Source organism: Arachis duranensis, chromosome 10, assembly GCF_000817695.3.
Source record: "Arachis duranensis cultivar V14167 chromosome 10, aradu.V14167.gnm2.J7QH, whole genome shotgun sequence".
NCBI lineage: Eukaryota > Viridiplantae > Streptophyta > Magnoliopsida > Fabales > Fabaceae > Arachis > Arachis duranensis.
The window spans coordinates 41,643,958-41,660,142 of NC_029781.3; the positions used below are offsets into that span (position 1 = coordinate 41,643,958).

The 16,185-nt window shown below is 36.9% G+C and overlaps 1 long non-coding RNA gene across 1 annotated transcript; it reads right to left on the reverse strand.

The window, feature by feature from the left end:
- Positions 1-297: 297 nt before the first annotated feature.
- On the reverse strand, positions 298-3,756 carry LOC127743195 (uncharacterized). The gene is made up of 5 exons (XR_008004557.1): positions 3,728-3,756; positions 2,938-3,132; positions 2,634-2,787; positions 2,028-2,109; positions 298-559 (listed from the first exon to the last, which is right to left on the reverse strand). It is a non-coding gene; the product is annotated as an uncharacterized LOC127743195 (long non-coding RNA).
- Positions 3,757-16,185: the final 12,429 nt, after the last annotated feature.

Sequence of the window (16,185 nt, forward strand, 5' to 3'; positions counted from 1 at the left end):
GTCGATATTTAATTCAATAAAATCGACAGAGTGGCCGTCGATTTAATTGTTATATTAAATTTAAAAAGCGACAACACAGTCGTCGATTTTAATAGCTATATTTTTTAATTATTTTTTAATTTAAAAAATAGTAAACAATTAATGCAAATAAACTTTTAAATATAGAAATACAATTTATATAGAATATTAAATAACAAGACAAATAAACATTTAAATATAAAAATCGACCAAACTGTGCCATTTGTGAATTGCTAAAAATCAATATACATGCCATTAAGCACACACAAGTTGCAGAAAGTATATCTGCCCAAATTTAGTTGTGTTTAAAGCGTCAACAAATTAATGTGAACAGTTTACATCATGCTAATTTGAGAATAAAATCAATGTAGACACTACACACGTTTCGCCTACACAGCTCAACTTCAGTGGTCGTTGAGAAACAAATGTGAAATATATCAAACATGATCTAAGAGTACCTTGAGCACATCTTCAGTAGCTAAAATCTGTTGGCCACGGCAGATGGATGCAACTGGCTTCTTGCTTTCCATAAAATGCTTCACTAATGCAATGATAGATTCATTCAGTTCCAAATACTCAGTACACATATATTAAATTAATTTTGCTATGTATATTATTGATGATGATATACATAAGTCTATGTAACACACTAACACTATATCACTGTTTATATATGCTACTCTTTGAATCAATGAAAAAAGTCTGAGAAACATGTAAAAAAGCAAAAGATGCTCTCATCAGTAGTAACTACCATTCCTCTATCCTAGCTGAACGATTATATACCTTTGTTTCATCTCTAATCATTTTCAAGCATGCACATTCATTGTTGTTGATTATAAAATGCATTTTGTTTTTATGTTTTTCTATTTCCAAGGATATATGCCATACATTATATGAATCATGAGAGAACTTCTATTTTCTTTCTTTGCTTTGATTCCTACTTTAATTATTGAATCTTTCATTATTATTCCACATAAATTAAGATTGTCTTTTTCCTTTCTTTCTTTTTTTAGTTCATATGAAGCAATTGCAGAGAGCATGAGAAATTAAATTAAAGTGGTAAAGTAGTGTAAGATGAGAGCTAGAAGGGGTAAACAAACTAAGTGAAAAAGAAAAATACATTATGTGTTTGTTTTAATTATGGCATGACCAATACATAATAAATGCAGGACATGACTGAACTCTGATTCATCACATCGATCTCTCCTTAATTAATTAACAACATGGACTACTCTATTCACAGCCAAAAGAAGCTGCAATTGGCAGCGTGTGCATCAATATATTATCCCATTATCTTCTCTTTATTATATACTATATGGATTATGAATACTATTTATTAAAAGAGAAAGCACAACACAACACAAGACCAAAAGTAGCATACAAAGAAAAGACCAAAAGTGATCATGGCTAAATGGGCTATATAGTGCAGTAAAAAGGTAAAGTCATGAGTCATGAGTCATGACTAATAACAATTATGGTATTGTATTGTACCTCTTGCTTGAGAGTAGTGTGGACTTCATTTCTAGCTTTAGTGCATTTTGTGAGGTGACCCATATCCTGTAACCAAATCAAACCCATACTTGTTAAGAGTCACAAAAGTCCTGCTACTCAAACAGAATTTGTTGTATGTGGGGGACTATATCCAATGATGTCACGGATCATTAATGTCTCAACAAAATGCAAACAGATTAACTGACTCTCTATCTCAAATCATATATACCATTTACACAATTCAATTCTATGTAAAAAATGAAAAAGAAAAAGAAAATTGTTATTTCAGCATCATGAATGGTTCACTATACCAGCTTCATTGAGTCTAATGCCTCAAGTTGATTATCATGTTCCTCCACTCCTTTCTTAACAGGAAGACTGTCATGTAGAAACAGAAAACACATTAAAAAATAGAAGCAAGTTGTCATGTGTAAACATTTACAAGTATGTGAAGAACACCAATCCATGCAACAAATAATAGAAGCTAAAAATTGAAGCATATGAAACAGAATGTATACCTCTTTGAACGCTTGTGACTTGAAGTGAATCTCAGTCCAAGAATTTTATTTTCTCCACTTCTCTCAATCTCCATATCTAAAACTGAAAGCCACCCAAATCAAGAGTTATTCACATAAACAATAAAATCAACGATGGATGAAAAAAAGCAATAGAGAGTCATTGGAAACATCATACCAAGGAACTTAACAATCAAGAACTCTCAACAAACTTCACAAATGGATTCTAAATCACTATATAGCATTCAAATAGAAATAGAAAGAGAAAATTATACCGATATCTTCTTCCAGTATTACCAGAAAGGAAAAAGAGCAATTGAAGCTTCCAAGATTCAACTATGTGAAGCTGAATAGTTTTCCTAATTTAAGTCTTACATATAAAGAACAATGAAACACACAAATTTTGTACCTTTATGGATCTGCGAATTCAAGGTATGTAAAGTTTGATATTCTGGGGTTTGTTTGGAAAGAGTTTTGAGGATGAATGAACAGATTAGTAGTCCATGTTAAAAAATAAAAAATTTAGTAGTCCATGTTAAAGAATTCAAGGATGAATGAACAGTTTTCAAGAAGATGTAAGCTATCAGCAAACAACGATGGGCAACTTACACGTAACTTCAACCAGTTTAGTAGTCCATGTTTCTCTGTCTTTTTTTCATCCTTCAAAGAATCAACAGTTGTTTCAACATTTCCCTCCAGATTAACATATCAATATTTTCCTCATTCAAGATTAAATCCCGCCTCTTGTATGGAAGTATGCCAGCTATAAACATAGTTGATGATTAAAAACATGTAGGGAACATGGAAAGAGTTGCCCTGTCTTTATAAGTTGAGAAAATATGTAAACGGAGTATAAGATCCTGGTGTTATTGCATCTGATAAACAACAAGGATAACCCAAAAACTAGAAATACCTCCTCTTCTCCAAAGGAATGTCTTCTACGAGGACCAGGCCTATTAGGAAATCTGGTTGAATGTGATGCTTTTGTGGAGACCAAAATCAGTTTAGTCAGCCGTTGAATTCTTCCTAACAAAGCAGCTTTAGCTTTTTCTTCTTGTTCTAATCGGGATTGCAACTTAACTTGACCATCCTCTAACTTTATCCGATCCTATTAGATATATAATTTATATTATTAAGAAGTCAGTCTGAATGAGTAAAAACTTAACTAACAATAATGAGTAATCTCTTCCTCCAAATTTAAATGATAAAGACTAGACTAGACTAGAATAAAAATTGATTGCCCTAAACTTAGAAAAATAGTAGTCAAGTTGAATAGTGATGAATGTGTTCAAAGAGCCATAGAGTGAGAGTTAGTAGCAGCAGAACACACTTCTCTTCTTCTTCTTTATTCTGTTATCCAACTCTGCAGCAAATAAGTAGAGTCGTAGGGTACAACTCTACAGCAACTAGAAACAAGAGTTCCATGTTTTCTAACTAACAACTCTGCATTTGAAACCTTCGCTGATCCAAATTATTGATTTCAGGCTCAATAGTAAAGGACTCAATACTTCAGGAGATGCAAAAGCTATGGTCTCTCTTGACCTAACCTAAATTATCGATTTCGCAACATATATTATATATTCTCTTCAAATTTACAGAGCATGATATTACAATTAGGTCAAGTTTACACCTGAAATAGGAGATTTCTAAATGAAACTAAATTTCGCTTTGGGAAGAGTTCAGTAACAGTCAGACAACGATACCTGGTTCTTCTTGTGAGCTTGATTGAGAGAGAGTGGAGAAGGACCAAGGTAGGAAGAGCGACGGCGGCAACAGAGAGAAGGAGCAACGACGGCGCGGCAGCAGTGGAGCGATAGGCGGCGCGAGCAAGAGGAGCGACAGTGGGGAGCGACAGCGGCACGACAGCAATAGAGCACGGCGGCGGCGCGAGCAAGCGGAGTGACAGCGGCACAACTGTGACGCCGGCAGCGGAGAATGAAGGTTGGTGAATTTGGGGTAAAATGAGGGTTGATGAGGAATTTTGGGGTAAAATGGTGTTTCTGAACTTGGAGGCGGAAAGTGGTCGAGGGGCTGATGTTTTTAGCAATAAAAATCGACGGTAAATATGTCGATTTTAATTTGCAAAAAAGCAACGATTTTTGCGTCTATTTTATACATTAAATCCATACTATTTATTCGATTTTAGAAAGTAATCTAGATCGTTCAAATTTATCGACGGAAAGGTTGTCGATATTTTAAATATAAAAATAGACGATATTTCCGTCGATTTTAAAATAGAAGTATTTTCCACCCCTGGTTCGTCTATAATATGACGATATTTAAAAAAGTTTTAATAAAGCATAAAAAATCGACGACAAGGCCGTCGATTTTATTATTTTATTTTAAAATTTCTTTTTTTTTTTTAAATATCGACAGCAAGCCATCGAAAAATATCGACGGCAGAGATAGCCGTCGATTTTTTGCGTCAAAAAATACGCTTTTTCTTGTAGTGTAAACCCAAGTAGCTAGTCTAGTATAAATAGGATAGTTTACTATTGTATTAGACATCTTGGGACGTTTAGTTCTCAGATCATGGGGGCTGGCCATTCGGCCATGCCTGGACCTTTCACTTTTGTATTTTCAACGGTGGAGTTTCTACACACTATAGATTAAGGGTGTGGAGCTCTGCTGTACCTCAAGTTATAATGCAATCACTATTATTTTCTATCCAATTCGATTTATTCCTGTTCTAAGATATTCATTGCAGTTCAACTTGATGAATGTGATGATCCGTGACACTCATCATCATTCTCACCTATGAACGCGCATGACTGGCAACCACTTCCGTTCTACCTTAGACCGGGCGCATATCTCTTGGATTCCTTGATCAGAATCTTCGTGGTATAAGCTAGAATTGATGGCGGCATTCACGGGAATCCAGAAATTCTAACCTTGTCTGTGGCATTCTGAGTAGGATTCCGGGATTGAATGACTGCGATGAGCTTCAAACTCCTGAAGGCTGGGCGTTAGTGATAGACGCAAAAGAATCATGGGATTCTATTCCAACCTGATTGAGAACCGACAGATGATTAGCCGTGCTGTGGCAGAGCATTTGGACCATTTTCACTGAGAGGATGGGATGCAGCCATTGACAATGGTGATGCCCTACATACAGCTTGCCATGGAAAGGAGTAAGAAGGATTGGATGAAAGTAGTAGGAAAGCAGAGATTCAACAGGGACAAGCATCTCCATACGCTTATCTGAAATTCCCACCATTAATTTACATAAGTATTTCTATCCTATTTTATTTATCTTTTAATTATCTAATCCAATCACATTTGAATCAGTCTGACTGAGATCTACAAGATGACCATAGATTGCTTCATACCAACAATCTCTGTGGGATCGATCCTTACTCACGTAAGGTATGGACGACCCAGTGCACTTGCTGGTTAGTTATGCAGAGTTGTGACTAAGTGTAATTCACGTGTGAGAGCTACCAAATTATTGGAGCCATTGTTAATGATCACAATTTCGTCCACCAAGTTTTTGGCGCTGTTCCCGGGGATTGTTCGAGTATGGACAACTGACGGTTCATCTTATTGGTCAAATTAGGTAATTTCCTTTTCAAAAACTTTTCAAAAATCTTTCAAAAAGATTTTTATTCCTATTTTCGAAATTTTTTTTTTTTAAAATTTTTAAATTATTCTATGGATTCAAAACTTTCAAGAATGAATTCTAGAGTTTCATGGTAACATGTTGAATCCTAGCTGGCTACAAAGCCATATTCAAACTCCTTTGGAATTGATCTTCAACTAATCACTACAATGCATGTAATTCCATCCTAAAGCTGACTGGCTATTAAGCCATGTCAAACCCTTTGATTGGAGCTTTGGTCTAACATTGAAAGATTCCTGGAATTCTACTTAAAGATTTTGAATTTCTTATTTTCTTTTTCCATATGTTTTTCAAAAAAAAATATAAAAGAAAATACAAAAAAATCATAAAATTATAAAAAACCAAAAATATTTTTTGTGTTTCTTGTTTGAGACTTGTGCCATGTTTTAAGTTTGGTGTCAATTGCATATTCATCTTTTTCTTGCATTTTTCGAAAATTCATGCATTCATAGTGTTCTTCATGATCTTCAAGTTGTTCTTGGTAAGTCTTCTTGTTTGATCTTGATGTTTTCTTGTTTTGTGTTTTTTGTTGTTTTCCATATGCATTTTTCGTTTGTTAGAGTCCATGCATTAAAGATTTCTAAGTTTGGTGTCTTGCATGTTTTCTTTGCATCAAAAATTTTTCAAAATTATGTTCTTGATATTCATCATGATCTTCAAAGTGTTCTTGGTGTTCATCTTGACATTCATAGTGTTCTTGCATGCATTATGTGTTTTGATCCAAAATTTTCATGTTTTGGGTTATTTTTATATTTTTCTCTCTCATCATTAAAAATTCAAAAATCAAAAAAATATCTTTTCCTTATTTTTCTCATAATTTTCGAAAATTTGGGTTGACTTAGTCAAAAAGTTTTTAAAATTAGTTGTTTCTTACAAGTCAAATTAAATTTTCAATTTTAAAAATCTTATCTTTCCAAAACTTTTTCAAAAATCAAATCTTTTTCATTTTTTCTTACTAATTTTTGAAATTTTTTTTAAAATATTTTTCAAAAATCTTTTTCTTAATATTATTTCATGATTTTCGAAAATTACATTAACAATTAATGTGATTGATTCAAAATTTTGAAGTTTGTTACTTTCTTGTTAAGAAAGGTTCAACCTTTAATTTCTAGAATCATATCTTTTAGTTTCTTGTTAGTCAAGTAATTAATTTTAATTTTAAAAAATCAAATCTTTTTCAAAATATCTTTTCCAACCATATATTTTTAATCATATCTTTTTAGCATATCTTTTTAAAATTATATCTTTCTCAAAAATTTGATTTTAAAATATCTTATCTAACTTCTTATCTTCTTATCTTTCAAATTTGATTTTAATATCTTTTTCAACTAACTAATTAACTCTTTGTTTGTTTCTTATCTTTTTCAAAACCACCTAACTACTTCTCCCTCTCTAATTTTCGAAAATATCTCATCCCTTTTTCAAAAATTCTTTTTAATTAATTAATTGTTTTAAATTTTAATTTTAATTCTATCTCATCTTTAATTTTCGAAAATCATTAACTACTTTTTCAAAATTATTTTCGAATTCTCTCTCTTTTCTCTTCTTCTATTTATTTATTTATTTACTAACACTTCTCTTCACCTCTCTTCATCTCCAATCACTGCCTCTATCCTCACCCTTGTGTTTGGATTCTCCACTCTTATTCCTTTCTTCTTCTACTAATAATAAGGATCCTCTTTACTGTGACATAGAGGATTTCTCTTCTTTTCTTGTTCTCTTCTCTTTCATATGAGCAGGAACAAGGAAAAAAGCACTCTTGTTGAAGCTGATCCTGAACCTGAAAGGACTCTGAAGAGGAAACTAAGAGAAGCTAAATTACAACAATTCAGAGGCAACCTTTTTGAAATTTTTGAACAAGAGAAGGAGATGGCAGCCGAACCCAACAACAATAATGCAAGGAGGATGCTTGGTGATTTTACTAAACCCACATCCATGTTTGATGGAAGAAGCATCTCAATTCCTGTCATTGGAGCAAACAATTTTGAGCTGAAGCCTTAATTAGTTGCTCTAATGCAACAGAACTGCAATTTTCATGGACTTCCATCTGAAGATTCTTACCAGTTTTTAACTGAGTTCTTGCATATTTGTGATACTATTAAGACGAATGGAGTAGATCTTGAAGTCTACAGGCTCATGCTTTTCCCTTTTGCTGTAAGAGACAGAGCTAGAACATGGTTGGACTCTCAACCTAAAGATAGCCTGGACTCCTGGGATAAGCTGGTCAAGGCCTTCTTGGATAAATTCTTTCCTCCTCAAAAGCTAAGCAAGCTTATAGTGGATGTTCAGACCTTCAAGCAAAAAGATGGTGAATCCCTCGATGAAGCTTGGGAAAGATACAAGCAGATGACCAAAAAGTGTCCTTCTGACATGTTTTCAGAATGGACCATATTAGATATATTCTATTATGGTCTATCTGAGTTTTCCAAAATGTCATTGGACCATTCTGCAGGTGGATCCATTCACTTAAAGAAAATGCCTACAGAAGCTCAATAACTTATTGACATGGTTGCAAATAACCAATTCATGTACACTTCTGAGAGGAATTCCGTGAATAATGGGACACCTTAAAGGAAGGGAGTTCTTGAAATTGATGCTCTGAATGTCATATTGACTCAGAACAAAGTATTGACTCAGCAAGTCAACATGATTTCTCAAAGTCTGAATGGATGGCAAAATGCATCCAATAGTACTAAAGAGGCATCTTCTGAAGAAGAAGCTTATGATCCTGAAAACCCTGCAATGGCAGAGGTAAATTACATGGGTGAACCTTATGGAAACACCTATAATTCATCATGGAGAAATCACTCAAATTTCTCATGGAAGGATCAACAAAAGCCTCAACAAGGCTTTAATAATGGTGGAAGAAACATGCTAAGCAATAACAAGCCTTTTCCATCATCTTCTCAGCAACAGACAGAGAATTCTGAGCAGAGCCCCTCTAATTTAGCAAATTTAGTCTCTGATCTGTCTAAGGCCACTTTAAGTTTTATGAGTGAAAAAAGGTCCTCCATCAGAAATTTGGAGGCACAAGTGGACCAGCTGAGTAAGAAAGTCACTAAAACTCCTTCTAGTACTCTCCCAAGCAATACAGAAGAGAATCCAAGAGGAGGGTGTAATGCCATTGATGTAATCAATATGGCCGAATGCACAAGGGAGGAGAAGGACGAAAATCCTAGTGAGGAAGACCTCCTGGGACGTCTCTCAAACAAGAAGGAGTTCCCTATTGAGGACCTAAAGGAATCTGAGGCTCATATAGAGACCATAGAGATTCCATTAAATCTCCTTCTGCCATTCATGAGCTCTAAAGATTATTCTTCCTCTAAAGAAGATGAAGATGTAACTGGAGAGCAAGTTGCTCAATATCTAGGAGCCATCATGAAGCTGAATGCCAAGTTGTTTGGTAATGAGACTTGGGAAGGTGAACCTCCCCTGCTCATTAGTGAACTAGATACATGGGTTCAGAAAACTTTACCTCAAAAAAGACAAGATCCTGGTAAATTCTTAATACCCTGTACCATAGGCACCATGACCTTTAACAAGGCTTTGTGTGACTTGGGGTCAGGCATAAATCTTATGCCACTCTCTGTAATGGAGAAACTGAGAGATCATTGAGGTACAACCTGCCTTGTTCTCATTACAATTGGCAGACAAGTCAGTAAGACAAGCTTATGGATTAGTAGAGGATGTGTTGGTAAAGGTTGAAGGCCTTTACATCCCTGCTGATTTCATAATCTTAGACACTATGAAGGAAGAAGATGAATGCATCATCCTTGGAAGGCCTTTCCTAGCCACAACAGAAGCTGTGATAGATGTAAACAGAGCAGAATTAGTCCTTCAATTGAATGGAGACTACCTTGTGTTTAAGGCACATGGCTATCCTTCTGTAACAAGGGAGAGTAAGCATGCAGAGCTTCTCTCAATACAGAGTCAGACAAAGCCCCCACAATCAAACTCTAAGTTTGGTGTTGGGAGGCCACAACCAAACTCTAAGATGGTGTTGAACCCCCATATCCAAACTCTAAGTTTGGTGTTGGGAGTCCACAACATTGACCTGACCACCTTTGTGGCTCCATGAGAGCCCACTATCAAGCTATTGACATTAAAGAAGCGCTTGTTAAGAGGCAACCCAATTTTTATTTATCTAATTTTATTTTAATTTAATTGTTATTTTGTGTTTTAGTAGGTTCATGATCATGTGGAGTCACGAAAAATTTATTAAAATTAAAAACAGAATAAAAAATAGCAGAAGAAAATTCACACCCTGGAGGAAGGACTTACTAGCGCTTAAACGCCAGTAAGGTGCATATGGCTGGCGTTCAACGCTAGAACAGAGCATGGATCTGGTACTGAATGCCAGAAACAAGCAACATTCTGGCGTTTGGATGCCAGGAATATGCCCTGAGGATAGCTGGCGCTGAACGCCAGTAACAAGCATGGAACTGGCGTTCAACGCTAGAAACATGCTGCACATGGGCGTTAAACGCCCAGAACGTGCACCACTTCGGCATTTAAACGCCAGAATGGTATGCTAAGGCATTTTACATGCCTAATTGGTGCAGGGATGTAAATCCTTGACACCTCAGGATCTGTGGACCCCACAGGATCATCTCAGGATCTGTGGACCCCACAAGATTCCCACCTAACATATTCCCACCTTACCTCCTAATTAATCCTATAACACACTTTCCCAAAAGCCCTTCACCAATCACCTCAACCTCTCTTCCCAATTACCCCCTTCACCACTCACATCCATCCACTCTTCCCCATAAACCCCACCTACCTTCAAAATTAAAAATCTATCCCACCCAAACCCACCCTAAATGGCCGAACCTACCCTCTCCCCCCTCCCTATATATACCCCTCCATTCTACTTCATTTTCACACAACACAACCCCCTCATCTATACCTTGGCCGAACCTACACCTCCCCTTCTCCTCCATATTTTCTTCTTCTTCTTCTTCTCTTCTTTCTTCTATTGCTCGAGGGTGAGCAATATTTTAAGTTTGGTGTGGTAAAAGCATAAGCTTTTTGTTTTTCCATAACCATTGATGGCACCCAAGGCCAGATAATCCTCTAGAAAAGGAAAAGGGAAGACAAAAGCTTCCACCTCCGAGTCATGGGAGATGGAAAGATTCATCTCCAAACCCCATCAAGACCACTTCTATGATGTTGTGGCCAAGAAGAAGGTGATCCCTGAGGTCCCTTTCAAGCTCAAGAAAAATGAGTATCCGGAGATCTGACATGAGATCCAAAGAAGAGGTTGGGAAGTTCTAACAAACCCCATTCAACAAGTCGGAATCTTAATGGTTCAAGAGTTCTATGCAAATGCATGGATCACTAGGAACCATGATCAAAGTGTGAACCCGAGTCCAAAAAATTATCTTACAATGGTTCGGGGGAAATACTTAGATTTTAGTCCGGAAAATGTGAGGTTGGCGTTCAACTTACCCATGATGCAAGGAGATGCACGCCCCTACACTAGAAGGGTCAACTTTAATCAAAGGTTGGACCAAGTCCTTATGGACATATGTGTGGAAGGAGCTCAATGAAAAAGAGACTCCAAAGGTAAGTCGGTTCAACTAAGAAGACTGGACCTCAAGCCTATGGCTAGAGGATGGTTGGAGTTCATTCAACGCTCCATCATCCCCACTAGCAACCGATCTGAAGTTACTGTGGATCGGGCTATCATGATTCATAGCATCATCATTGGAGAGGAACTAGAAGTTCATGAAGTCATCTCCCATGAATTCTACGAAATAGCCGATAAGTCCTCTACTTTGGCAAGGCTAGCTTTTCCTCATCTTATTTTCCATCTATGTTACTCAGTTGGAGTTATCATAGAAGGAGACATTCTCATTGAGGAGGACAAGCCCATCACTAAGAAAAGGATGGAGTAAACAAGAGAGCCCACTCATGGAGCCCAAGGGATGCATGAGGAAGCTCATCACCAAGAAATCCCAGAGATGCCTCAAGGGATGCACTTTCCTCCCAACAACTATTGGGAACAACTCAACACTTCCTTAGAAGATTTGAGTTACAATGTGGAACAATTAAGGGTGGAACATCAAGAGCACTTCATCATTCTCCATGAAATAAGAGAAGATCAAAGAGCAATAAGGGAGGAGCAACAAAGGCAAGGAAGGGACATAGAAGAGCTTAAGGACATCATTGGTCTTTCAAGAAGAAGACGCCACTAAGGTGGACTCATTCCTTGTTCTTATTTTTTTTGTTTTTCGGTTTTTATGCTTATTATGTCATCTATATTTGTGTCTCTACTTCATGATCATTAGTGTTTAGTAACTATGCCATAAAATTATAAATAAATTCCATGAACCACAATACTTTTTGTTTTCTGAATGAATGATTGAACAGTGCATATTTTTTATCTTGTTGTTTATGAATGTTAAAATTGTTGGCTCATAAAAGAATGATGAACAAAGAGAAATGTTATTGATAATCTGAAAAATCATGAAATTGATTCTTGAAGCAAGAAAAAGCAGTGAATAGCAAAAGCTTGTGAAAAAAAATAGCGAAAAAAAAATATTTTAGAAAGAAAAAGAAAAAGCAAGCAGAAAAAGCCAATATCCCTTAAAATCAAAAGGCAAGGGTAAAAAGGATCCAAGGCTTTGAGCATCAATGGATAGGAGGGCCCAAGGAAATAAATCCAGGCCTAAGCGGCTAAATCAAGTTGTCCCTAACCATGTGCTTGTGGCGTGCAGGTCCAAGTGAAAAGCTTGAGACTAAGTGGTTAAAGTCGTGATCCAAAGCTGAGTCACAATCTGAAAAGGTTCACCCAGTCATGTGTCTGTGGCATTTATGTATCCGGTGGTAATTCTGGAAAACAAAATGCTTAGGGCCACGGCCAAGACTCATAAAAGTAGTTGTGTTCAAGAATCAATAAACTTAACTAGGAGAATCAATAACACTATCTGAAATTCTAAGTTCCTGTAGAAGCCAATCATTCTAAACTTCAAACGAAAAAGTGAGATGCCAAAACTGTTCAGAAGCAAAAAGCTACAAGTCCTGCTCATCTAATTAGAATTAATATTCATTGATATTTTGGAATTTATAGTATATTCTCTTCTTTTTATCCTAATTGATTTTCAGTTGCTCGGGGACAAGCAACAATTTAAGTTTGGTGTTGTGATGAGCAGATAATTTATACGCTTTTTGACATTGTTTTTAGGTAGTTTTTAGTATGATCTAGTTACTTTTAAGGATGTTTTCATTAGTTTTTATGATAAATTTACATTTTTGGACTTTACTATGAGTTTGTGTGTTTTTCTGTGATTTCAGGTATTTTCTGGCTGAAATTGAGGGACCTGAGCAAAACTCTGAAAGAAGGCTGACAAAGGACTACTGATGCTGTTGGAATCTGACCTCCCTGCACTCGAAATGAATTTTCTGGAGCTACCAAACTCCAAATGGCGGTCTCTTAACGGCGTTGGAAAGTAGATATCTAGAGCTTTCCAGCAATATATAATAGTCCATACTTTATTTGTGATTAGATGATGTAAACTCGCGCTCAACGCCAGTTCCATGTTGCTGTCTGGAGTCAAATGCTAGAAACACGTCACGAACCGGAGTTGAACGCCCAAAACACGTTACAACTTGGCGTTCAACTCCAAAAGAAGCCTCAGCTCGTGGATAGATCAAGCTCAGCCCAAACATACACCAAGTGGGCCCTGTAAGTGGATTTATGCATCAATTACTTACTCTTGTAAATCCTAGTAGCTAGTCTAGTATAAATAGGATAGTTTACTATTGTATTAGACATATTGGGACGTTTAATTCTCAGATCATGGGGGCTGGCCATTCGGCAATGCTTGGACCTTTCACTTATGTATTTTCAATGGTGGAGTTTCTACACACCATAGATTAAGGGTGTGGAGCTCTACTGTACCTCAAGTTTTAATGCAATCACTATTATTTTCTATCCAATTCGATTTATTCCTGTTCTAAGATATTTGTTGCACTTCGACTTGATGAATGTGATGATCCGTGACACTCATCATCATTCTCACCTATGAACGCGTGTGACTGACAACCACTTCCCTTCTACCTTAGACCGGGCGCATATCTCTTGGATTCCTTGATCAGAATCTTCGTGGTATAAACTAGAATTGATGGCGGCATTCATGGGAATCCGGAAAGTCTAACCTTGTATATGGTATTCTGAGTAAGATTCCGGGATTGAATGACTGCGACAAGCTTCAAACTCCTGAAGGCTGGGCGTTAGTGACAGACACAAAAGAATCATGGGATTCTACTCTAACCTGATTGAGAACCGACAGATGATTAGCCGTGATGTGACAGAGAATTTGGACCATTTTCACTGAGAGGATGGGATGTAGCCATTGACAACGGTGATGCCCTACATACAGCTTGCCATGGAAAGGAGTAAAAAGGATTGGATGAAAGCAGTAGGAAAGCAGAGATTCAACAGGGACAAGCATCTCCATACGCTTATCTGAAATTTCCACCATTAATTTACATAAGTATTTCTATCCTATTTTATTTATCTTTTAATTATCTAATCCAATCACATTTGAATCAGTCTGACTGAGATCTACAAGATTACCATAGATTGCTTCATACCAACAATCTCCGTGGGATCGACCCTTACTCACGTAAGGTATGGACGACCCAGTGCACTTGCTGGTTAGTTGTGCGGAGTTGTGACTAAGTGTAATTCACATGTGAGAGCTACCAAATTATTGGAGCCATTGTTAATGATCACAATTTCATCCACCATCGTCCAAGTAATACCTTACGTGAGTAAGGGTCGAATCCCATGGAGATTGTTCGCTTGAAGCAAGCTATGGTTATCTTATTAATCTTAGTCAGTATACCAGTTATAGTTATCAATTGACTTGCAAATAAACAAGAGAGCATGGATTAAATAATACTTATTATGCAGTAATGGAGAATATGTTGGAGTTTTCGAGATGCTTTGTCTTCTGAATTCTTGCAACATAATGCTTTCTCACTTTCAAATATGCAAGGCTTCTTCCATGGCAAGCTGTATGTAGGGCATCACCATTGTCAATGGCTACTTCCCATCCTCTTAGTGAAAATTTTCCAAATACTCTGTCACAGCAAGGCTAATCATCTGTCGGTTCTCGATCATGTCGGAATAGGATCCATTGATCCTTTTGCGTCTGTCACTACGCCCCACTCACGAGTTTGAAGCTCGTCACAGTCATCCAATCCCTGAATCCTACTCGGAATACCACAGACAAGGTTTAAACCTTACGGATTCTCAAGGATGCTGCCAATGGATTCTAGCTTATACCACGAAGATTCTGATTAAGGAATCTAAGAGATAATCATTCAATCTAATGTAGAACGGAGGTGTTTGTCAGGCACACGTTCATGGGTTGAGAATGGTGATGAGTGTCACGGATAGAAACAAGCGCGTTTGAATGGAAAATAGAAATCATTGCATTAATTCATCGAGACGCTGCAAAGCTCCTAATGAGCGGATAATTTGTACGCTTTTTGGCATTGTTTTTAGTATGTTTTTAGTATGATCTAGTTAGTTTTTAGTATATTTTTACTAGTTTTTAGTTAAAAATCACTTTTCTGGGCTTTACTATGAGTTTGTGTGTTTTTCTGTGATTTCAGGTATTTTCTGGCTGAAATTGAGGGACCTGAGCAAAAATCTGATTCAGAGACTAAAAAGGACTGCAGATGCCTTTGGATTCTGACCTCCCTGCACTTGAAGTGGATTTTCTGGAGCTACAGAAGCCCAATTGGCGCGCTCTCAACGGCGTTGAAAAGTAGACATCCTGGGCTTTCCAGCAATATATGATAGTCTATACTTTGCTCAAGATTTGATGGCCCAAACCGGCGTTCAAAGTCACCCTCAGAATTCCCAGCGTTAAACGCTGGAACTGGCACAAGGATGGGAGTTAAACGCCCAAACTGGCACCAAAGCTGGCGTTTAACTCCAAGAATTGTCTCTACACGAAAATGCTTCAATGCTCAGCCCAAGCACACACCAAGAGGGCCCGGAAGTGGATTTTTATGTCATTTACTCATCTCTGTAAACCATAGGCTACTAGTTCTCTATATATAGGACCTTTTACTATTGTATTTTCATCTTCTGATCTTTGGAATCTTTTGATCTTTAGATCTTTTGATCATTGGGAGGCTGGCCATTCGGCCATACCTAGACCTTATTCTTATGTATTTTCAACGGTGGAGTTTCTACACACCATAGATTAAGGTGTGGAGCTTTGTTGTACCTCGAGTATTAATGCAATTACTATTGTTCTTCTATTCAATTCCACTTGTTCTTGTTTTAAGATATCACTTGTTCTTCAACTTGATGAATGTGATGATCCGTGACACTCATCATCATTCTCACCTATGAACGCGTGCCTGACAACCACCTCCGTTCTACCTTAGATTGGGTGGATATCTCTTGAATTCTTTAATCGGAATCTTCGTGGTATAAGCTAGAACTGATGGCGGCATTCCAGAGAATCCGGAAGGTCTAACCTTGTCTGTGGTATTCTGAGTAGGATTCAATGA